The following is a 26994-nucleotide window of genomic DNA, read 5'->3' as shown; positions in this document are numbered from 1 at the left end:
AGACATTCAATCAGTCCCTGATTTTAACAGGCTCAAAAGTAGTTGGACCATTGAGTAACAAGTAGTTTCATGGCAGTGAGGTCTGTTCCCTTATTATTTAATGAGACATTAAGATGAAAAATAATCTGGGGTTGATTCCAAGTGTTGAACCAGTATTTGGAAGCTTTCACTGGAATTCTCAATATGAACTGAAATGAATATGAACGTAAGGAGGCCTTCATTAGGCAGAGAAAAAAAAACTGTCAGGAATGTAAGAGATTGTTGGCGACTCATATAAAGAAGAAATGCACTGGCTCCCTCAGCAATATCAAAGGTTTAGGAAAGCAGTTTTTTTTTAATGGTTAATAAAAATAAATAAATAGATTAAAAATAAATCACAACACAGAAAATCTTTACAATGCAAAAGGATCATGACCAATGAAGTCACTGAATGCAAAAGAAACGATCCATAGGTTTAAAGAAAGTTCCCCCAATTGCTTTCGAACCTCTCAGAATGGAGGACTTTATATAAAAATGGCTGTAGTCCCTAAAATGTAACACTTTTATTAAATCCCTTAAATCAAAACTGAAAATCTGCACTTCAATCACATTTTGATCGATTGATTTTAAATCCACTGTAATGGTGCACAGAGGCAAAATTACCAAAGAAAGCATGATTTTTCAAAAGCTTATGGACCTAGCTGTATATATCACATAATAATGCTGTATCTTTAATTTTCCTGACAGTCTAAATACCATTCACGACAAGAATTATATATTTCTTTAAAACACATTTGGAAGGTTGCCCCATTTTTGCATAAGAAAGAGTAATCTGTGGAACGGATGCATTCGAAGTCTGAAAAGTGAGAATCAAAGGAATTTTAATCAGCAGAAAACATGCTGCTGTTTAGCTTTTATGCAACCCAGCAGAGCTATTGATGTAAAAACTCTAAATCTTCCTTATAATTACACCCTGTGTTCTTATCGCCACAAACTACAAGGGGGAATAAGGAAAGCAAAGAACAAGGGAAAAACAGGAACAGATGTGCAAGGCTCAATTCTCTTTTCATTCAGCTAGGAGTAGTAGCATTATATTCAGCTCTGTCTCAAACAGCCTGGGACTGATCAATCAAAAGTACTGACAGTTACTGGCTGTGCCACTTGTTAAGCTGGGAAAACTGTAATACTAAGCTGTACCAGTGTCTCTTACTAGACCGTAATTATCCATACATTCATCCATTTTCTTCAGCTTTTCCGGGCCAGGTCACGGGGGCAGTAACTTAAGCAAAGAAGGCCAGACCTCCCTCTCCCCAGCCACCTCCTCTAGCTTGTCCGGGGCAACACGGGGGTGTTCCCAGACCAACCGGGAGAGATAATCTCTCCAGCGTGTCCTGGGTCTGCTCCGGGCCCTCCTCCTGGTGGAACAGGGCCCACCCAGGAGGCGCCCAAGAGGAATCCTTGTCTGATGCCCGAACCGCCTCAACTGGCTCCTTTCAATGTTGAGGTCTAGCAGCTTTACTCTGAGCCCTTCCTGGTTGGCCAAGCTCCTCCCTCTATCTCTAGGGGAGGGGTCAGCCACCCTTCAAAGAAAGCTCATTTCCACAGCTTGTATTTACAATCTCCTTTCTTCATTCACTATCCAGAGCTCATAACCTTCGATAAGGGTAGGGACGTAGATCATCCAGTAAATCTAAATTTTTCTTTTATGCTCAGCTCTCTTTTCACCATGAAGAACCAGTACAGCGTGGAGGGAATTGTAATCAGCACCTCCATGTCTGAGGCCATGGTCCTCAGCTGAAAAAGGGTGGAGTGCCCACTCCAGGTCATGGAGGTGTTACTGCCCCACGTGAAGGAGTTGGAGTATCTCAGGGACTGTATGTATATATATATATATATATATATATATATATATATATATATATATCTACACAGTGTTGGTTTACTGATTACTTATTTTCAAAGTAATTCATTACTTAGTTACTTAGTTACTTTTTAAAAACACGATTTACAACCTGAATAGGTAATAAAGCGATAGATCTTTCAGCCCAATTCTACTTTTTCTGCATAATCCATCATACAAAATGTAATCAAATGGAAAAGTCTCTTTTTTTAAGTTGTTTTATCAGTTTTACTCTTTTAACTTTATGCATCAAGCAAAAATTAAATTATATGCACCATTCTCTGACTTGAAGAAATTAGTTTAACATTTAAACTTATTTTCTACACATTCCAGCACATAAAATATTTTTTGTGTTTACACTCACTCTTTCAAATAGATGCAAGTAAAACACAGCAGAAAATAAATAAAGTCAAAGACTAGCGGTCCTTTGGCTCTATTTTCACCTGTAAAGCAGGAGTGTGGTAGGCGGAGGTTTACCCTGGTGCAGGTGTGCCGCAGCGGTCAGTTGAAGAATCTACGAGTTTCTCTGTGAATTTCCCATTACGTCGTTGCGCACTCGGTGCTTGTTTATGGGTTTTTTTCGCTGTAAATGTAATGCTGTAATGTTTTTGTCACTTTTTATGGAATCAAACTCAAAGTAAGGTCAGTACTTCCACGCTTTAAACGCTGCACGTTCATACTCTCTCCTGTACTCGATATATGATCCACTGTTGATCTGCACACAGCTGTTGTCACGAACGTCGCACTCGCTTACGTCATTGTCATGAGACATTCTTGCAAAAAAATCACGGTTTTAGTAACGCAGTAACGCAGCGTTCCTACAGGAAAGTAACGGTAATCTAATTACCGTTTTTGCGATAGTAATCCCTTACTTTACTCGTTACTTAAAAAAGTAATCAGATTACAGTAACGCGTTACAAGTGACACGTTACTGCCCATCTCTGTGTATATATATATATATATATATATATATATATATATATATATATATATATATATATATATATATATAAAATGCTTCGCTTATTAGTAAATTTGGTTGTGTTCATTAGAAAATGTTTTTTTTGGTGCCAGACACTAAAAATTGTGAAATATCACAATATTGAAAAAGTTCCAAGGCTATTATTTAGGTAAAGATTGACAAGACTGGTTTTATCTTCATATTCGTTTGTGCCATTTAAATCATAAAAGTTGTCAAATAAAGTGTTTAAAATATACTTTTCTTTCATGACAAACCATACTTGTCACAGTAAAAAAATGTCACACTATATGTTACATATCATGGTATGATATACTAATTTTTCTGTTAATAAACATGAATTGTGATTCTTTTATTAAATAAAATACCTGTTATACATTTTTAACTATCAAACAGAGAAATGTTTTTTTTAAACTCTTACAGGCTGATATTTGGAAAAAAAAAGGCACATAAAAGGTAGGAACACAGAACACTTTATTTGTGTATTTCCAGTACCCAGAGGAAGAAAAGAGTATTCTGTAGTAACAGGGCAACACTGACCTTAAAAAAACAAAGAAAAGAAAAGAAAGGGAAAGGAAAGGAAAAAAAGAAACAAAATACAATTAGGCTGTCTAATCAAGTAAACAAAATCCTTAAACATTCCCTAAAGAATGTAAACCAGGTTATGTTTAACAGTTATTATCATTATTATTATTATTATTAGTAGTAGTAGTAGTAGTAGTATCATTATTTGATAAGAATGCAATGTCATATAGTGCGATGATGATATAATGTTCATATGTCAGCTATATATTATTATATATTTCATGTCTGTCACATTTATAGACAACTTGCTGGCAGTGTTGGAGATACCGTCAGCCCCCCTTTAAATATTTTTTCATTAGGGTTACTATAACACTTTTCAAAACTTTTCCAAAACCTAACAAAAACTATTATTTAAACCTGTGAGTTAATCTAGAAATCAAGTGAAAATTAATATGCATTTCAATGTAAAGCCTAAATGTTCAAATGGGACACTGAAATAAAGCTTAACTCATCTCATTTGAAAATGTAAAGAAAGGTTGCTATAGGTGGCAGATCTTTCAATGACCACATCTAGCTATAGTATTTAAAAAATAAACAAAGGTATCTGAAATACAAAACATGGCTGATAAACCTGTGTGTTATGACATCACCACTGACATTTTACATTGTGTGGAATAGGTGGACACAGGAAGCATTTGAGAAAATTGAATTCTATGTAACAGTGAGGTTGTGGCATATCCTTTTGCTCCCTGCAGGGGTACTAAATAATCTAATGTTACTATGGGTCATATCAGAGAACAGAGATACAACATGCCATAAAGGCAGGAACAGATAAACTACAATCCAAAAACAAAATATGCCTCATATGTATAAACTGAAACCAAATGCATCCATCCATTCTCTTCTGCTTATTTTCATCCGTGTTGCTAGCTTATTCCAGCTACCACAGGATGAAAGGCAGAGTACACCCTGGACAGGTTGATAATCTGACGCTGGGTTACCAACATTAACAAGAAACAAGAAAATTAAACATGCATATGCAACTGTTGTAAACTGTTGTGCACAGTTTAGTCTCCACAATCACACGCTGTGAGTCTATTGCACACTGTTTTTTACTGTGATATTTTTGTTTACTTAGCTTAGTCTAGCAATTGAAACCTACGGCCAATTACTAACCTTACACTAGTCATTTCAGTGCATTTAGTTCCGTTCTTACCTCTTCTGCCTTGGGCCCTTTCGAGTGAAAGGTCTAAGATTGTAGGTGGGACCCGTTGTGGGGGACTCCTGTAATGTGGAATGCACGTTCTCCATAACGTTAGCTGGTTAACCAGGGGCTATCTGACCGGAGAGGTTCACTGCATTTGGTCTTCCACGATGAAACTGAATAAATTTCTTCATCAGTACTACGATGCGGTACACTGGTACTAATATTAGGTTGGCCAGAACATGCATTTGCCAGGGTGTTTATTAGCTCCTCATTACTTAGAATTTGAGCCACAAGATTCCGTGCAGACTGGCTCATAGTGCCATTCCTCGCAGTTACAAACAAGGAAAACACTAGATGGCGCAAGTGCCTCCGTGATGTCAAGTTTCATTCTATATATTCAGAAGATCATTCTATATATTCAAGTTTCATTCAATATATTCAGAAGATCATTCTATATATTCAAGTTTCGCTCTATATATTCAGAAGATCATTCTATATATTCAAGTTTCGCTCTATATATTCAGAAGATCATTCCATATATTCAAGTTTCATTCAATATATTCAGAAGATCATTCTATATATTCAAGTTTCGCTCTATATATTCAGAAGATCATTCTATATATTCAAGTTTCGCTCTATATATTCAGAAGATCATTCTATATATTCAAGTTTCATTCTATATATTCAAGTTTCATTCTATATATTCAAGTTTCGTTCTATATATTCAGAAAATCCTTCTATATATATATAATAATTTCCTAAACGGCATTCCATAATATATATATATATATATATATATATATATATATATATATATATATATATATATATATATATATATAATTATTTTTTAAACTTACTAGAAGTTTGAGTGTGTCCTGTAAATCATGCAAACTCCACAAGCATAAATGTCAGTCTACATTAAAGGTGAGCAACCAAGTGAAAAACTGTACTCGGTTAGAATCATGTCAGAAAAAGTTAATGTGAAGAGTTACTGGATGAGGCAGGCCTCACAACAGTCAGATAAAGTGCTGTGATGGGGCAGAGAAAGGTTAGAAGTGGGACATGAGCAGAGATGGGGTAACAGTTGGGGGGTAACACTATTCGGTCCTATTATAACATCCTATTACTAAAATTAAATCACATTAATAAGTAACTATTGTGAATCAAATTTACCTGGTCAGAGTCATGTCTACCTTACTTTTTACTAACCATTGATCAAGTACTCTCTGTAGGCTACGATCTACACAGTGACCTCCATTTTTACAGAATCTAGAAGTTTTAAATAGGGCTGGGTATCGTCACTGATTTCTAGAATCGATTCAATTCCGATTCACAGGGTCTCGAATCGATTCGATCCACGATTCGATTTAATTCGATTCGATTCGATTTAATTCGATTCGATTCACTTTGATTTGAATCTGGGAAATTTTGACAGTCAGAAATATTATAATTCAGATCAGTACATTTACATATTTTTGTATCTATAAAAAGGAAGCTGACACACCAAGACTTTGTCAAAGGTGTGAGCATCACAGCAGAGGCCTTTGTGTCAAAGTAGCTGAGGATAAAACACAGAAAAACATGAAGGTGATTTTCCTGTTCTGGGATTTTATTTTTCTGCAGTAGATCAAAAACGAAAGAAAACCATTAATCAACACATGAACATTACCTCTGAAGTTACAGCGGTTTTATTAGAGACAAGGCTAAGCGTTTTGCATTTTGCATAATTTTAAAAAGTTTAAATTTGTTCGGTATTGAACGGCAGAAATTAGGTTTTATTTTCGGAAGTATATAAAACGAAAAAAAAAACGTCGGCCGACAGCGCTGTAAACAAGACGTGTGCGTAACAAGCAAGCGAATAATGCAGAAAACAGTACAGAGAGAGAGAGAGAGAGAGGGAGACAGAGCGCGCAAGAGAGCGAGCATGCGAGAGAGAGCTGTGCATCGTGGTCGAAGCAAAACAATAAAAGTCAGAGTGAATTCATGACGTTGTTTATGTGAAGCCTAGTTTGGATCTTCTTTTGCTGCTGGTTCGGTCAATATTGTTTGGAGAGACATCAAACTAACAGCTTTAGAATCAGCGCATAAAGGGCGTGAACACAAAGCGCGGACCGCCGACAGATCAGAATCAGCGCGCTGTCGGCTTTCAGCCCCGACTGTGAGAAAGGCAACATCTCACTGATTCTGATCCGCGGTTGGGCTGTGTGTTTAAGTCTTTGTGCAGAATCCATGTTCCTGCTCTCATTTACTGTCTTAGCTGTTTGGTGGTTGTTGAAATTTTGTGAGATTTCACCAGAGATTCTGGCATTTCGGGCAAAATAAATTTATATTAAAAAATCGATTCAGGATTTTAATGAATCGATTTTACGTTATCCAAGCCAGAATCGATTTTAATCGATAAATCGATTATAAAAACCCACCCCTAGTTTTAAAGTATCAGACAATATATGTGTAAATGTAATCTCTAATCTAGTTCAATGTCTAAAAGCTTGTGTGATATACTGACTTCACATCACCTCATGTACAACTGGAGCTCGCTGCTCTCTGCTTTGTGGTCGATTACCTGTTAGCACTTGTTCAATAACAAATGCCAACAATGGGAAAGTAAAATAATCATGCTAAATCTCCCCCTGTAGCACTGAACAGAAGCATGGCTGCATTATGATAATACGGTGTGAACAGACCTGCAATCAGCACACTAATCCTATGATTGTACAGAAATGCCATGAAATAATAATGGTTTCATTGTGATATTCTTCAAATATCTACTCTACTAAGAGTTTAATATATGTAGCACTAAAATAAAAAGCTACTTACATGTCACAGAGCAAAAGGAGCTCATTACTGTCAAACTCTGCTCTTCGCTTAATAAAAACTCCTCTCTGGCTTCTTCCTCTCCTCGTGTCACTTTTTCTTTGAGCTTCCCTACAAATTATTATGTTGATTGCAGGAACATTTTGGCCACAAGTGCTTGAAGTTAAACAATGTGGCTTCCTAAACTTTTTTTTCTCATTTTCATCACAAATCTGTCTTCCATTCCCGTGGATTCCCCAAAGATGATTAAAAGCAAACCCTCCATCATGCTGGGCTGTGTTCAATGCATCTTTTGTGGCGGACCATCAGGGGACTCCACTCACACCCAGCGAGAAGGGAAGTGAGAGGGGTAATGTTTCTGGGTCGTAGGAGGTGTTTGCCACCTTTTGAGTTCAGTTGTGTGAAGCCGAGATTAAAGTTGGAGTAAAACGCGATGAGCTCTCGTGTCGTCCTTACGTACCTCCACACTTTAACCCAAAGTGACCTAAAGAGGTTTCGCGGTTAGCTTGCTAGGGGTTCTTTTAATTAAGATTTGCAGCTTTGTTTGATTGAACACTAGGCCAGACCAGTTAAAATGACAAGTTTGCCTCATCTGATGAAATTCCTATTATCTGCCAATTTTTTTGGCTGAATGCTTTTTATAAACCAAAAACACTGCTTGGGAATGTCACAGCCCCAGTTTATTCTATCACCAGCAATGTGATAGCCTCACGTTTATGTTGTAAATCCAATATGTGCACTATTTCTTTATGACACTGTTGAAAAGTCAGTGTTGTTTACTTAAAGTGTGGAAAGTCCTTAAAGGTCAAATCGAATGTTGTTTCTCTTAGATTATTAAAACTCAGCCTGTGTAGGAGCTCAGTTTCACAAACTGCTTTGATGGCAGTATGTATGTTTCAGCGAGACTACAATGCATTTTTAATTGCTGTGTAGGTTTCTGCTTTGGGAAGCAAGGTGTGTCTAAGTATAGAGGCGTGTGATTGCAGGTGGGACAGCAGCACTGCCAAAGGCTCTGCACAGCAACTAACATCCTCTGTGGATCTCAAAAATTTTCCTTTCTAACTTGTTAAATGAGACCTGAGAGGTATGATGAGTGGGTGTGCAGAAGAAAGCGAGAGTTCCACTCTGAAATTATTAGATAAGAGAATTAACTCCACAAAGTGACTGCTGCTCTTTAGTTGTGATGGTTTGGAAGGAAAACGAACTAAATAAAGGCACAAAAAATGTAAGCGTGAAGTATAAAAATGGTATTTGGAAACCTTTTGCTGGAAATCAGTATTTATTAACAAAATATGGAATGAGATGAGCTTTCACACCTCACCACCTTCTCTCACATACCCACTGGTTGGACAAAATGTGTTAGAGTATCTTACAATAGAATTTATCTAAGCAAAGTTAATGTAAATTGTGATTCTGATCATAATATGTGTCTCTTTTAGGACTTAGGCATAGCTAAGATGATTAAAAAGCAAATGAAAGGCAGATTTTAAATATTCCTATGCTATACATTGAACCTCACAAGTGTTTCTCTTTTAAGATGATTAATTTGAGAAGCATGCTAAGGAGATGGTAATAACACTCAGGTGGAAACAGTCCAGGTTAAATGGACTGAAGTTATTTAAGAGGCTTCCTGAGCTGAATACAAATAAAAGACAGTATTACCCACAACGTGTGAGGGAAAAAAACACTCGGCTCAATGAACCAGCTGGAGTGTAAAGTAAGGTGGCAGAGGATCTGTGAATTGATGTGCTGTTTTATAAACCACATAAACTCAATAAATCGGTGACTGCGAATTCTTTCTAACAGTTTTAAACTAAGAGGTAACAGCTGCATATTTCACAATTCTTATTTTCTCAAACAAAAGAGAGGCTATTTTCAAACCTGCCAGTTAAGTTGGCATTTGGTCAACTGTTGAGAAGCTGAGTGGTTTATTTGAAATTGGATGATCTACAGTAAACAAACTTGGACACACAGCATAAGCACGCCTAGAGGGACACAGCATGCAAACAGACCCAGCATGCAAACAGACACAATAATGACCCAGTTGCCCTTTTTTGACACCGTTACAAAAATATTGTGGTGATAGTAGGACAGGTCACAAATGGAAGTTGGTTGAAAACTATTTCAAAGTGCTGAGAAACAAAGAAAACCCAGAGACTGTGATGCTTAGTCTCATAAAGTTTCCAGCCATGAACGTTTATGTATTTCTAACATTAACTCTGACAGGAGATCGTCCTCAGATATGAACTGGGACTTTCTCTTTGTCACAATCTTTTGACATTGTTGTTGTTCTAACAAAGGTAGTCGTACCTTAATTAAAATGCCAATATCTGCTATACTATAAAATCATGAATTAATCAAATGAATTTAAGGTCAGTTCTTCCTTTCCTTATTTCTAAAGAGGCTCACATTCTTTGTTTTTCCATAATTAATATTTTTTTACAAATAGAGTGTGATGGGGAAGAGTGCAATAATTGTAAGCAATGTTTACACATGAACCCAACAGCTACTTAAATAGGCACGATAGTTTTTCTGCTTCTTAGACAAATGTATGGCTAGAAACTAATGACTATCTAATCAGCCAATCACAGGGCAGCAACTCAGTGTATTAATGCATGCAGACATGGGAGAGATGACCTGTCAAAGCTCAAACAGAGCCTCAGAAGGGGGGGGGGGGGGGAGAGAGATTCTTCAAGTGACTTTGAGACTGGCATGGTTGTTGGTGCCAAGTAGCATTTTAGCAACTGTTGATCTGGGATTTTCCCACAAAACCATTTCTATGTTTCGCAGTGAACGGTTCAAAAAACAGAAAATGTCCAGTGAGCGGGAGAAAATGCCTTGTTGGTGGCAGAGGTCAGAAAAGAATGGTAAGAGTGCTTCAAGCTAGTAACTCAAACAACCACATATGACACCCAAGGTGTGCATAAAAACATCTCTGAATGCACATCACGTCGACCCATGAAGCTGATGGGCTACAGCAGGAGAAGATCACTTTGTGTGCTACTGCTTCAACTAAGAACAGCAAAAGAAATGGCTCACGTAAAAGAAAAAGTGAAAAACGTGTGTGGTCTGAAGGTTTCTGCTCCCTCCTTTGAATGGGAATGTCAGAATTTGATGCAAAAGACATGAAAGGATAAATCCATCCTGACTTATAATAACAATTCAGACTGTTGGTGGTGGTGTAATGATTTAGGGGATTTTTTTGGGGACTTTATACCAACAGAGCTTCGTTTAAGTCCCACAGCCACAGAGTATTGTTGCTGACCATGTCCTTCTCTTTTTGACCACTGTATACAAATCTTCCACTGGCTGCTTTTAGCAGGATAACGCACCCATGTCACAAAACTCCGATCCTCTCAAGCTGATTTCTTCAACAGAACCACAATGTTTTGACCATATTGTGTAGACAACTGTTGTTTGGCACAGGCCACTGGAAATGACATGCTTGACACAGCAGTGCCATTGTCTCATCCACTCTGAATGACCTATTATTCAGATAAAAATCAATATTTTCAAATTGTATATAGATCACAACAATTAATACTAATAGCAAAATAAAACATTATACTGTAAAAATTGTAAAAAAAAATGTGTTTATATTAGAGCTATATCTTATTTTTGTAACTTTGCAATATATTGTATTATTTAATTTAGTTCAACCTGTTGCTGTTGCTGTTATTATTAGCGTCTTGGAGCAACTGTAACCACATCATTTTATTAGGAAATAATAAAGTATTCTGGTTCTGATCCCAACGTTCTGTAAAATGATAACGAGTTTCTTCCTTATCAAAGCATTTTAGCATCTTTCTTTCATCTTTCTTTTTTAATTGGTTTGATTTCACAACTTTGGTTGATTGAAGTAATTGGTTCTGTTTCCATCCAGCCCAGCAATAAATATCAGACAGAAAAAGTTAGCAACAATTTAGTGAACCATTTAGCAGCTAAAGATTCTGATTTTTTTCCTCTGGAGTTGATTGGACAAGAGTTCAAAGACAGTTAATGCTGGACTCACATTCAACCAGTGCATTATGGAATACAAAATGATGGAATGCACCTAGCAAACAGTGCACACCTTTCAAACAATAATGCAACCAGCGTGGTAGAAAACAAGCATTCAAGGTATTATCAACTGGCTCAGAGAAGCACCCAAGCTTGTCCAGTCTTTTGTAGCACCAACCGAACTGTGAACCCGATCAATCTGTGTTATCTGTCTCAGGTATTGGCTCGCTTGATTCTTTTCTGTGAGCAGTTTACACTGCAGCCTCAAAGTCGGCGTGTCTCGTTATCTCCCTCGTTGGTCCCAGAACAATCAAAACTCTTGTAAAGCTTTACAGCCATTTTAAACAGTGATATATGGGAGGCTTCTATTTCCATCTTTAAGAGGCACTACATATCCTCATTAAGAGCCACTGTTCCTGTTTTTATGACAGAAGAATAGCTACTGTTTCCTGGTTTTTAACTGCACTGTGTAGTTCAATAGAAACCACACTGATTATAGGCTAGCATAAAGTGAGGAAGAGGGAGAACAGAAAACATGCGTGAAACAAAGAAGAAGAAACAAAAGGGAGATATAAAAAGGCAGGAAAACAAAAGAAAAGTAAAACACTGATAATGGAAAGCAGAAAGTGAGTGTGGAATCATAAGTCCTGGAAATGTACCAAGAGACAACAGGCACTACCAATTAACTTGCTACACGAGTTAGGATTTTCTCTTGAGCTCTCGCTTTGGCTTCAACCTTTTGACCGCTCATCTATAACTTAGAAACCATTAAGTGTCTCAAAAAAGTATGCCTCTCATTATAATTGCTTTAAATATTCATAACGTCTTCACAATCAACAGTAACCTTCGCGGAACGGTGAGGCAGATGTGCAGCTGGTGTCAAGATACAACTCAGCAACCCGAGTTCCAGAAAGCGGTTTAGTAATATGACAAATGGGCTTGAAAGGTGCCTTTTAAAATATACATGCAAGGCAGCAGTTTCTTAAAGTAGTAGCAGTTTCTTACAGTATAATATAATGCATTATTGATACTATTATTTTTTTTATAGACTGTACATTAAAGAGGAATGTCAAGTGAAGCTAGTGTCGAAATATTTTAAGCCTGCATTCTTTTTAGAGACCAGCAGGGGGTGACTCCCCTTACTAGAAAAAGAAGTCACATTATTGAAGCTTAAGGGAAAGCAATGCAACCACTTCCTTGATCTAGGACCTGGGCAAAGATTTGGGTTCATGCTTTAACTCAAATGGGCTCATGGAGAGAAAATTTTAAAGTGCTGATAGTTTATGCCTCCAAATGTATAAGAGTGCATTACGTTTCTTAGTTTTGTTCTGATATTCTCTGTTTCCATCTTAACTGTGATAAGCTGATTGGCTAGGGGTTGTGATGGCTTGTTGGTTGGGCCAGTAGACGCTAGCCTATTGTGCAGCCTTCACTCTTGGTCACCAGCTTGCTGCAGCAGCTGTTTTTAGATGTTTGATTTATCCTTTTCATTTATTTAATCTTTTACTTACAATAAAGAGCTGCGTAACGCATGATATCTAGTTTAAAATCGAACATCTAAGTCCTTTTTTACACTGCCACCCTAAACCTTTCTAGATAATACCTGGCAGAGGTGAATGTGATAACCAACATACCCAACACAGTCTGGTCTTGAATCTGACAACTCCCTCAGTACAACTGTGCCCATGTGAGAATTGTGCAAATAAAAGTACAGTGAATTCACAGTGAGCCCATGCTCATCATGTGTCCTTCCTCCTGCATGATCTATTGTGGTAGCACCTATTTCCAGTACTGAGAAGACATCACATGAAAACTGTAACTGTAAGAGCATGCAACATACAAGAATGGGCAACTATCGGCATAATCCTGATCTGATTCTTTTAATGTTATCCACAATTCATGTGAAAAATAGTTAAAATTTGGATTGACTGATGTGCCAAATAGCTCATGTGATGAGGCACACGCTCTTAAAGGACAACGCCCACTAGGGCTTAAATACCTGGGACTCTCCAGCGTTTGCTCTTCGAACTGAAGAAGCTTCTCGGATGATGAGCTGAAACTTAAAGAAATCTAGTCGCTTTTCTTTCCAAGCTCCTTAGATTGCTATTGCCTGATAGGTGTAAAGTTTCTTTAAAATGCTACAGCTCTTTTTGATCTCCTGACAATTTTATACGGCCATTTTTTTGTGTTTATCAGTATGACATTGTGTTCAGTGAGCATCATCAGACAAAAGCTTTAGAATAATTACAGCAATAATGCCTTTAAGGAAGAGTAAAAATTAATTACTTTTCTCTGCATCTTTTATGCATAACAGCTTGCCTCAGTGACGTCTCTTTTTTAGCTGATTAACTCCCTTTAGAGCTTTGCAAAAGCACCAGGTATGTTTTCCATCTGCAGTGTCTAATTTATTGATGTGCATTGCCAAAGTGTGATGATTCACAGCGGATCTACTGTGGATCCCGGATTAGGTCTTGAACAACCAGCACCAGGCTGTAATATAACCTCATATAACTCCTGTATTCATACTGTTAACTGAGGCTGCCTCCCTCGTTTATGCAGAGATTGATGTGCACTGTCAGAGGTTTGTGAGACGACGACTTTCCGAGGACAAAACTTTACTATTCTTTTTTATTTCACAGAAAACCCACCAGGACTGTAAAATTGCACCGCTCTATTCAAATGCACATTTTTTTTTGTCTGATAAAAAGTACTAAAGCGTCACATTTAAATTGTAATAAATATTTATTATTGAGGACATGGTTTAGTCCTGCTGACTTAAGTGGAATAAAGATAATGTCCCAGTTCCACAGAGGCTTAAAAATTAGATGACATTTTAAAGTGATGAATATATTTATTAAAATCATGTCTAAACTCTAAAACCAAAAAGCTAAATGTCTACAATCCTAGTGGGAAATGGCTGGAGCTTTATGATTTTTTTTTTTTTTTTTGATATTTTGTACATTTTATATTAACACATGAATTAAACATATTCACATCATTACTTCTTCAGAGTTACAGCACTTTTAGCAGCTTGCAGTCATTGACAGAGCCATCCGACTGTTACATCCATACTGGCTGCCAAAAATACAAGTTGATTTATTTATTTATTAATTTTTCTCCACAACCACAGTTGGTGCTTTGGCTGTTTGCCAGTCAGCACTCCACACCGCTGCCTCCTTTTTTCCTTTCCCAGGAACTTCTGTTAAGCTGTGAAAGCACCTAGATGGACTCCAACAGTCTACTTTTCCGCAACTCAGAGAGCTTGGAATAACTAAAAATTTTTTTTAACTTTTTTCTCACACCCAAGGCTAACTGCTTCACTTGCATAACAAATATGTTCCATCCTCTGTGGCCTAATGAGAAATCGGAAGTCATCCACGTGAGTGAAACTCTCTGTGGGGTGAATTTAAATTTGTCTCACGTTTTATTAATAAAAAAGTACTACTCTTTTCAAGGAAATACACATTGTGTCAGGCTCGTAGTGTGGTGATTTATCTCACTGTAAGCAGTCAGTATTTGCTGTTGTAAAAGAATGTTGTTTCAGTTACTGAATCTTTGCAATTTTGTGTTTTCCTTAATATTTTGTAAACAATTAGTAATCCAGGAAAGAAACCAAGGTTAGCTATTAAACCTCCTGACAGTAATACCCCAGTTACATAGAACTCTTCTGACCTACCTATAAATATACAACACAGAGCTTGACCATCTTCCAGATTCCTAATTAATTGTGCTGCATAATTTCCCTTTAGATTTGGTCACAATAGTTAATGATCCCACTCAAGTATACAACGTAATTACTGTTAAATAAAAGGCATTCTCATCTGTCATTTTTCCTCTGGTGGTGTCTTCTTAGTTTCATCACAGCAAGTGCTCGAAAATCAGTGCCAGGCTCCAGTACTTCTCTGCAGCCATTTTTCAGTCACACTGCCACAGACCATATTGCTAAACTTCATTTTGGTCATAAAAACAGAGCGACATTTCAGGAAGCACACAGTGAGGACAGGGATCCAGTGCTGGGGCTACTACAGTGAAAACTACTGTTTCCACTGACAATATTAGACGTTGGCCAAACTCAGAGACAAAAACAGTTTACAATTATGGTATATAGTCCAGGAAATTACAAAACAGAGTAAACATTCACTCACATTTAGGCATTCATGAAAACTAAATGAGATAAGAGTTAAAAGATCATTTATTTGTGAAAATGTGCGTTTCTGAAATGTACTTTTGCCATTTGTATTGATGCATGAAATAAAACTGCACTAAGGTCACTTAAAATCGTATCCCTCATCTGACCATCAAAAATTACTTCGAACAGAGAAAACAAATACAGATTATTCACCATAGATTATGGATAAGTAATGGATATCATCAATGTACTGTTAAATATACTGTGGTAGTGATGTGTGGTTTTCTGGCTCAGCTGTGGGAGGGAGTGGTGGATCAGAGCGATTTAGGAAACAGTGCCAGCTGAGGACAGAGGCACACATGGCATGCTCCTGCTAATCAACCTCTCTCCTTATACAGTAGGTGTGAGACGGAGGAGATTACACACACACACACACACACACACAGACTTGGAGCTCGGCAGACAGCTGTGATGATCTCTGAAAACTGTTAAAGCAAGGCAGCAGTGTGAAGCCGATAAAGAACTGTGAGCACAGCCTAGCTGAACTGTTGCGAAAGTCATTGTTGACTTTTTGGGCTATAACGTGTGTGTCCAATCACAAAAAAAAGTGTTCAACAGTAACCGAACAAAGAAAGCACATTTTGAAACTCAGCTCTTAAAACTGTGTTTTGTTCACTGTTGTCGCTGGGTAAGACTGAATTGTTCCTAAGCCCGAGTGAAAAAGAAAGTGATTTATCTCTGATAATATTTAATGTTATGATCGGTCAGTCATAATGTTAAAATCAGCCAGTGACATAGTGATTACAACTCCCTCTCCAAAAAGCTGTGACACAGTAAAATGCAGATAACAACCAAACGTGATTCACAGTGAACAACATATCGTGAAGCTTTAACCGGAAGCAAAACCAAGACTGTACAATGCAATCCTATCTGATTTCAGAATCCCCCTTTCTATTTGGAGCAACCACGTCCGAGACCCAACAAATCCTATAGCTAAAATATGTTCAGATTACTTTTTATTATTAAACTCTAAAGAAAGTCTTTTGAATCTTTGTGGCATCAAGAACAAGAAAATTATCAAGCAAGTATGCACGGATAAGCACAGCTGTGATTAATGGCAAGCATTCTGCATGGCTGCACTTGTGCATGACTCATATTTAATTTACATAAGACCACACTCCAAATAAAGTATAGATGGTAACCCATTTCCATGTAGAATCCTTTGGTGGCATACGTGTTGCTGAAACTTCTGAAAACAAGGCCCCGATGAACAAAGCAGAGCTAAATAAAACAGCTGTATGTGGCACAGTTTTGTGCTGGACTGTCAAAATAAATGAATCATAAATAATAAATCCCTGATAGCTGGGCTGAAGAATGTCTACAGACCTTAAGGAGACTGAACCACTACAAAAAAAAAAAAAAACAGGTTTTATTGCAAGTGCTTTTTTTATCCAGGCGATCGTTTTACCGCTGTGTATACAAATTAGTTCATTTAGCCCCCAGATGACATTCTGGTTAATCCTCCTGTAAGACAAGCACAGTAACTCTTTGCTTTATTTTTAGCAACCTCTAAAATCACATTCTTTATCTGATCTTTTTCAGGGTGATTTGGGTACTAAGCGCAAGCATTGGGGAGGTTTCAGGATCAAAGATATCAAAGTCTTAAATTTTATAGAGCAACCAGCTACTACAACGACCTCCCTTGATTCTTATGCGGCAGTGTTAATGTAACACCTCTCATGCTGGATTCTGACTACACTGTACACTCACATGTTAATTTGTCAACTGCACATCCATGATGCAAATCTCTTGTTTCACCGCATCCCAAACGCGCTCTGCTGGATTAACAATCTGGTGACTTTAGTACAGAGAACTCATTGCCATGCATAAGAAACCCGTTTGAGATCATTTGACCTTTGTGATATCGTCGTGCTGATATCGTCGTGCCTTCACACCTGACACCTGAGTAAAGACTATTGCAAAAGTTGAGGCGAGATGAAACAAAGGCATGGATAGCTCTCTCAAACTCTCTGAAACAGAAGAGTGGCTTCACCTTTGCAATAAAAATGACCTGAGATAGATGGGGACAAAACAGAGCCAAATGTTTAGTTGGCTATGTGAGGATTAGAGAAATATTTTGCTGCTATTGTTAATAATCATCATCATTACCATTGCAGTAATAACATTAATAACCTAATCTACAGTATTGATATTGCATTCAGATGTTTAAACATATTGGTACCCAATTAGCCTTTATTACAGGTGCAGTTATAACCACTTTAAACTGTTGAGTTAAATCAATAATCGTAAATGCTTTTGAATGCTTGTTATAATCTTAAATGTGTATGTGCTGATTCTGATAAAAGAAAGGCCTAACTCTGAGTACACTCTGTGCCAAAGTAGACAGGAAGTGCAGGCTTTTGCAGAGCGTGCTTGTGAAAGTTACTTTGAGGAGCTGTGGGGAGGATGCTATTTGAATAACCAGGTTATTCATTATTGTCTTTTATTCATTTATATCCTTTTTATTAAGCTTTGAAGTAGGGGCATTTGTTTACAGTATTTGTTCAATATATTATATATATAGTTTTAGTAAACTGCTAACAACTGCTAATACATTTGAGGGTGGCCTCTGTTTGACTGTGAGCGTTAGTGGGTGAGGTGAGAGGTGACACAGAGTGCCAAGTGAGGTCAGGACACCCACACACACACATACACACACACACACACCTGCACACACTGTAGGTAGGCTTATGTTCTAGGTGAGAGTTCAGACATATTTGCTTGCAACTGCATTTTTGTGCGTGCAGAATTGTTAAGTTTGTTGCAGAGCATGGCCTGAGGTTTTGGAGAACCGAGGGTCAGAAGGTTGACAGGAAGCACCTGCCGTGGAGATGGAGACAATGTTCTTTTTAAACTGTGTTAAAAGTCATTGTGGTTTTGAAACCTATGTATGAACTGTATCTGTTTGACGTTGAAGGGGCGTCATTAAATTTAAGCCCTGATGGTATAAAACATCTGCTTATGCTTTGTTAGTCGGGGATCAGCGCTGTCGGCGTACAGCGGTGGTCTCCCCACACGTGTATTTCATTAAAGTCAATTGTTTGACCAAGCTCTTCCGGACCATGGTTGTTTTTACTCTCCTCCTCAATATTGAACCCTTAACAGCTAACAGTTACACCAGTTAATGGTGTAACTGATGGGTTAATCTGTGCCAGATGCTCTCTCCAAACACAAGGAATTATGGACGTACCATACCACAGGGTTTGCAGTGAGTATCTAAAAGCAATGCAGACTAAGTACATCCTTTCTCTTCTGAGTTTCTCCTCCATTCACCAGCAATAATTTCCAATTTCCTTTGTACTGTCTTGCTCCACTTGGCATAATCAATTTCAATTTCTTATTATTTAGAGACAAAGGGAGCCACGCTTGACTGAGAATGTTTGATCTAGCACCAGTTTACTCCACAGTCCTTCATAATTTGCACCACTAAAGTAGACCACCTTCTCATCCTCCTCCACCCTCCCTCACTCTCCTCTTCATTTTGTTAGCTCAGCTGATGGAGCTCATTGAGGGTCACATTTGATTACAAGAATGAGACGAACCATGCCAAGTAAAATCTCATTTTTTGCAAACACAGCCATACACACACCAGACATTTGACAATATTCTCTCCCAGACCAATTTCCAGCTTGTTGTTGTCCACACAATATAAAAGTACAGTGAAGATGCATTTGCATTTTTATGACTTGCATTATCTGTCTGTCATTTTCCATGAAATCACTCTGAATTTGGCATTGTAACTTAATGATACAACAGAAGCAAACGCAAACATTTGTGCTCAGCTGCTCAGACAAAAATACAACTTATTTATTTCCCCTCACAAAATCTGAAAAGTTTCTATAAGATTTAGCCTCGGTTATAATTTCAGTCCAATGAGGATCAAGCTGCTTGCACACATTTTGCTTCAATACAAACTCTATGCATAAAGTTTTGGAGGAATTTTCCAATCCAGTGGCTTCACAGCATTGTCACACAGTGTTTATTTTTTGCTCTAATCATCTTTAAATGATAATTAGACAAGGGTCTTTTCACCACTGCAGGCACAGCTTGTAGTGGGCTCTGATTTGTCTTCAGTACTTTTCAGTTTTCTCGTTGTGAAACAGCAACACTTTATCCGAGCAGGAGACAATTTAAAACTTGGAAGAACAAAGGACAAAGCTCAAAGAAGAACAACACTGAGATTTAACTTTTAAATTGCATCTGTCTGCTCACAAAGACAGTTTTCATTACTAGAACAACACTTGCCAGAATCAGAAAGATTCAAAACATAATCTGAGTGTTTGTCTCTCAGCTCAGAGTAGCAAAAGGCCAAATTGCCTCTTATGTTACATTTTTTTTATATCAAAGCAACTGTCTCGGTGAGTCATTGCAGCACAAAGCTTTTGCTGTTGGTGAGGTATTTAGAGGCTACAACAGCCTCTGTGCACAGAAAAGCAGTCCTCTCACATTCACTTCATTGCAGTCACAGGTGGAAGCACCTTTAAAAAGGACTTGAGTATCTTCAACAGGACAGACCTGAAGTAAAGCCAAAACAACAGTCTGTTTGGCTAAGACAATTGGTGTTTTTTGCTTCTCCCTTTTTATTGCAATGGCAAGATGAAGGTTGGAGAAAGTCCAAGTGAAGGATGACTGACCACATCCATTCCTATGGTGCCTTCTTTTGAGCTTAAAGGTTACAAATCAAAGTACCGTACACTTTGAGGATCAGTGCCCATAATTTCATCTCATTTTTATTCTCTTTAAAAAATGCTTACCACTACAGTGCAAGTCATTTATCTGTGCAGAAATAGATACAGTAGTAGGTCACTTTATCCTTTTGGCAAGCAATAGTTTTAGTGCCGTTTCACACCACAGACCAATAGAGCAGTTTGTCTGTGCCTTTGAAAAACAATGCAATAACCAGTGTTAATTTCACTGACCAATAATTTCCGTCATAGTTTTAATCAAACATCAAATAAAAGCTAACGGTGAAGCTAATAAAATTATGATGAAATGTACTGACACTTTTGTCAATGAACAAAAAACACGAAGAAAGTCATCTGGACAGAGGAGATCCAATCGGGACTACCTGAGTTGTGTAGAAAGGCGGGAAGGTTTGGAAGTTATCCAATCAGAAGTAATCTCCTGATACAGTAAGATCGCATGCACATATTTGATCTGTCCCTGGGAAACGGTACAAGAGAAGAGTAGAAGTATGAACATTTCACATTTGATGTCGAGGAAAATAACATGCTTTTAAACCACATGATAAAAACTTTAGTCTACTAAATCGACTTTAGATTTAGGCTACTAAAGCACCAGTGTCCTGCAGGTTTTAGATATCACCCAGGGTCAACACACCTGAATCTAATGATTAGTTCATTAGTAGGCCTCTGGAGAACAGACATGTTGAGGAGGTAATTCAGCTGTGTTGGATCAAGGACACATCTAAAGCCTGCAGGACACCGGCCTGGAGTTGGACACCCCTGATTTAGACTATGACTAAAACTAAATCAATATTTGCTGTCAAAATTAAGACTGGTAACAATAAACCTATTAGTTTTGTTGTTTGTAGCCACCCAAATCAACTGAATAGGTCAATATTAAGGTATCAGTTACGATAAAAGATCAGTCAAGGTTAAGATTAGAAATAAGAGGAGTGGCAAGCTAACAAAATGCCCCAAACCTTTTCATCTGTGAGGAACAAAAATCAAAAGTCCTCCTGCAAGCCATTGTCACTTGAACTAGGAAAAAATTCTCATTAGAGCCAATCCGTAGAACACACCTTAAAATCAAAATACCGTATTTTCTGCACTATAAGGCGCACTTAAACTCCTTTAATTTTCTCAAAAATGGACAGTGCAATGTCTTTGGTAAACTACGAAGCTGCACCGCTTGATGGATTGTCTGAACATTATGTCTTCTGTAATCTGGGTAATCTGGGCCCAAAACTCCGTCCGCTTCAGGTCCCAAAGTCAAACGAACACTGCAGCATCACTGAGAGTTAACAACTGTCTATATTCTTTCATCTTTGATAAAATGATCAGCATTGCTGCTTTACCAGGTGTAACAATCAAGTTTAACATCCAGGCATCCTTGAAAACAGAATTTATTAAATTTAAATGAGGTAGAAGTTAGCTCGCTAGTTTCCACCTAAACATGACATAGCATGTTCTGACTGAGAGATTTCTGAAAAAATTAAAACGTACAGCTCTGCTGTCACTTCCAACATAAATGAAGACAGAAAACTAAACAGCAGTGACTTTTGTAGGGTTACTGAAGTTGGACTAGATGGTATGATGTGCTATGTAATCGCTAGCATCACAGCTATGTTAGCATAACATAAACACAGTGAAGCTGCATTCGATAAAAGTTAACGGGAGGTTTCCCGATGGTTAGGGACAAATGCAATCGCATGGCAGGATGCAGTAAATGGACCAAACTTCAGTCAGGAGAACAACTGACATCATCCACAATACGAGGTTAGTCATTAATATACTGCAACAACATGGGAATAGAGCAGCTGCGAGAGAATTCAACATTAATGAATCAATGGTATGGAAGTGAAGGAAGCAAGAAGAATAAGTTGAATAAAACTTGACTTATCTGACTGTTTTGTTTCGCTTAATGCGTCTAAAAGTATAGTACAACAAATTACACCTACAGGGTAGATAGGTTTGGTGGTGATATAGGGGAAAATAGTACATGTCTTTTTTATTGTTATTATTTTTTTTAAATTACATTTGAGTTTTTATTTTTTTTAGTTAAAATGTGGTTAGAATCACACATTACACTGAAAAAGACCATAGACTTAGTTAAATTATTTTCACAATCTACATGGTAGAAATGGTTGATCTAACAGTAAGCGTTGAAGGAGACAGGTCTTGTCTCACCTAAAGGAAAATGAGTGATGGCAACAGCAAAGGATTTACATGTACTTGTTCACAAGCTATGTAAATATTGATTACCATGATCAGCCACCTGCAAAGGCCTTTTTGAAAGGGCGGACAGGTCAGTAGGTTAAAGTTACATATAGAAAACACACGGAGAGACTAAAGATAAATGACCAAACATCACAAGTCGCATTCGATTTATCACTGATCAGACGAGCACCGGGACGACACTTCTTTTTCTTCTCAACACACATAAACAGACTGGAAAATGAAGGCGTAACACAAAGTGCTAATCCTGCTGTTCTGCACAGTTTCAACGCAGCTTTACTGCACATCTGCACTCTGGTGCAGCATTCATCCCCCTCCAATTATCCCACTTATCTAAATAACAAAAAATGTTTCGGGCAAATGCACATTGGCCATTCTAAAGCTTTACCACAATTAGAGATTGTGGGGTTTATTCTTGAGTGTCACCATTAATGACATATTCATGTATGCTGCACCCCTAGCAGAGGTTTTGATGCTTTGTCCACCACTCCACTAATGCCATCACTTCACTTAATTACCCTCAATTAAGACACTATAGAAGAATTGCAAAGAATTGCTAATGAACTAATTTGGAGACGTGGAAACATTCAAAAGCAGATCCTGGATTGAGGGCAATTAACCCCAGGCATTTTAGATAAGCCACTTCACTCCCTTAGCCCTTCTCTTTATACAAAAAGAAAATGTGAGCTTAAAGTGAAAGTCCACCCCCAAAAATGAGACAGTTTAATCAATATTTTGAGATAAATATCTGCTGACCATGAATAGGTACCTGAACTTGAATGCTTGTGCTTCCATGTGTTGCTAAGGGGACTGAGATATCATCTGGAAAAGATCCCATTTTCTAATAAAACTCTACTTTATTCTTTCCACCCCATCTGCACTCCTCCACTGATTTTGTCCTGCATTTAATACAAGTGACATGACTCAGTGTGAGCTGAATATGAGCAATCAAAAAAGTGGTGCTCATGATGACAATACTGAACACAGTTTAATCTGAAAACACTGTAAAAGATAGAAGCAAAGTAATTAAAGCTGAAATATAAGTAAAATAAAGATGTCGTTTTGAGACTGAGACTTAAAAAGACATTTGACAGGGGGCAATGCCACGTTCAGTCGTTTACTGTTTAGGTCAATTCACTATTGCTAAAGAGAACTATGAGTTGATTTGATGCAACTGCTTTGGATGAAAATAATTTATTTTACTAGCAATTATTTCTACATCAGCTGACTTAATGGGTGCTTTTCCATACTGTTTGCTTAGATTTAGGAAACAGAAGGCAGCAAAAGTGACAAGTTTGGGAAAAGGTTTTGGTTTAAAAAGTCCATGTTCACACCATGACACTACAGCAAAAATGGCACCCAGTGCAGTTAAAAAACATGCCAAGGAGTCCTGCACAAGCATTGGAAGTGGGCCGTTTTCACCATTGCCATGACCCAGGGCCATGTTCAAGCAATATCTTGCACGTACTTCTTTGATGTCAACAGCTTTGACAAAATTAACAATAATAATAATACATTTTTACATATCTGACTTAATACTGTATGTCTGTTTAAATATGTATGCATATAGATATCCCAGCATATACTTTCAAGCTGTATGATTTGATATACATGCAGAGGAACTTTGTAAATGAGTGCTGGTTAGTTCTATAAAGATCTTGGACAATGGAGAAAACGGTTCATCTTTTTACATAATCCAGTACAGCTGGTCCTTATGTGCTTTAACATGTTTATGCTCAAATTGGGCAGCAAGTTACATTGTGTACTGCCAATCACCACACAGCTTTGGGCTGTTGTTTGGGGCTTAATGCTTAGTGCCCACATAAAGTATATATATTCACACAGGGATGAATTAAATTTGAGAACTATTTTTAATGAATGCTGGCATTCCTACTTAGCGTTATATATACAAAGTTTAGCGTATGGGAAGAAAGACTAATAGAGAGAAATAAGATTTGCTTTTTGAAAATAAAGCCCGATGACATGCAAACTTAAGATAGTTTTGTTTTTTCTATACTGATAGAAAATTAATTAGCAAGCACATTAAATTGTTGTGACAGTTGTTTGGCCTGCTCCTTAAATTACAGGTGAATCCCATTCCCCATCCCATCTATCGAATCATGTGTATTGTATTTCTTCTACTCCCTCCTTTCTCCCTCGCTTCTGTCTTTTGTTCTGCTGGTCCTGGGAGGACTGTGGGAACAGCTTGTCACTGACTTGTTAAACCCGATCGAGACAAAATGGTCCTACTGCATACAGCACATTTGCCTGCAATGACAACTCATCCCAACAGAATTGTTAACTGTTGAAAAGTGAGTAATTAAAAGTTTTCCAACACCAACCTCTGATTCCCCTTTTGTTTTTTTTGTTTTTTTAAAAAGAAGTGATCACAGGATCAGCCTTACTTCATCCACTCAAATTCTCCACAGCTTGGAGCGTTACAAAATACTTTCTATAGAGAACTATGGTGAGAGACTTGGTTTAAGACACCAAGGGGATTATTTCATCCTTCTGTTTAGTCGAGTGGTACTTCAGGTTTTTCAACAGCAAGTTAAAGTCTCTTGACAGCTGCTCACATTGATGGACAGCCTGCTGATCAATAAGCATTCTCAAGCACACTCAGTGGCTGACTGTAGTATTTAACTACCCTTCAAGTGGTTAAATACGAATAATGGTGACGTTCATGCATTTTTTAGACATATTGATTTCAGAATACTCACATTAACGTCCTATTTCCGATAAGAAAGCCACATAATATAAATCAGTGGAAGCGTTTCAAGTGTTGGATCCAGATTTATTGCCTTTACATTAGTGGCTATATATTACAGCACCATGTAACTTCAGTAAATAAATATATACATATAAGAAACTCCATTTTTTTCAACTTTTCTTTGCTGTCTTATTTTATTCTTCAATTTAAAAAATCTCGTTTAAGAATATTAAAAGTATTGTTTACATAAATTGTGGTAAGCATACACGAGCGGAAAAATAGTATTAGTATTTTTTTATACTTTGCAAACACACATTACCTATCACAAGTGCAAATTCGTTATTCAGATTTGGCCTCATAAACCCAAATAAATGCATGACATCCCCAAAACAGAACAATAAAATGTGATTTGTTTTATCAGTTGCTGGGTTTGAAATGACAGCATTTGGTTTTCTTAATGAGATTGTATTATTTTCAAATGAAAACAATGTGCCTTAATGTCTGAGAGCCGGAAAAACAATTATACTGCTGCTTCCAATGTGCAAGGAAGAGGCATGCCAGCTAGCATCTCTCAATACAGATTAAGCATTTAAGATAGTTTAAGAAACTCATGTTTTTAAATGTATTCATCGTGCTTTTCATCATCCTTCTAATGTCTTCCAGAATAGGTTATGCTAAGCATTGTGAAATCCTTCATGGCTTTGCTTTTCTTGGCCATGTGATTTGACTATATGGGTCCAGATGTTCAGTGACGTCAGTCAAAATCAGTACATTGGAAATCTTTGTCGAGCAGGCGTACAAAGGCTTTGGATCAGAGGTGATGAGAGACGAAGCCGAGACGAAGACAAGATTTCTATATTTCAGTAAAGTTAAAGCACACCACGGCCACACAGCTGCCATGAAAGTACATTAAAGCTGAATTTTATATATGCACTTTGATGTGTTTGCTATTTTCCGGATAGTGCATTAGATGACTCTTTGTTCATCGTGTTTCTGTTAATTGGGCAATAGCGAGTCCATTAAAACTGCGATTTTCTATAACTAATTGCAGTGCACTCGAGCCACCCTTTGAGGCTCTCCTGTTCATCAGCATAACACAGGTGTGAATTCAACACGTGACGCATCTGTGGCCATTTAGGTGACTGCTCGCAGCACTAACACACACATGCACTCACATGAGTAATGAGCAGCGTATGTGCATATACTGTGAGTCGTGCATGTCAGAAGCAATGCAAATAGGAATAATTAACGCATGTGGTGGATGTTTTTGTTGTCACCCTACTTGTTTTTGGCACATGCAATCAGATGGGATTTAAGGATTTATCACGTACCTGAAGCATTTACATGAGTCACTGATGTATTATTCTCTCATAGCCGTGCAAAACCATGTCTGATATCTGTCACTAGATGACAACAGCCTCTCTTCTGTCTCTTACTTAGTTTTTTCATTTCTCTGCAGAGCCTTCCCACTTTATATGCAACCTCTCTGCATTTTAGCATTTTTTTTTCAGTTGCTACATGAGCCACATTGTTAAATAATTCAAATGCAGTATGTTTCCCAAACCTAAACTAGTACCACTTGATACATTTTAATTGGCAGGTAGGACAAAGAGACTCTGTGTGTAGTCTCTTTGTCTCTGGATCAGAAAACACTAAAAAAATCTTCATGGTGATTTGATCAAATTCAGCATAGAGGAAGAAGAAAGAGTTACCTGTGTTACCTGCATGTTGGATGATCTTGGGAAGGGTGCTGGTTGGTTTAGGTTTAT

This window comes from Neolamprologus multifasciatus, chromosome 17 (genome assembly GCF_963576455.1).
Source record: "Neolamprologus multifasciatus chromosome 17, fNeoMul1.2, whole genome shotgun sequence".
NCBI lineage: Eukaryota > Metazoa > Chordata > Actinopteri > Cichliformes > Cichlidae > Neolamprologus > Neolamprologus multifasciatus.
Note: the sequence above shows the minus strand (reverse complement) of the source record.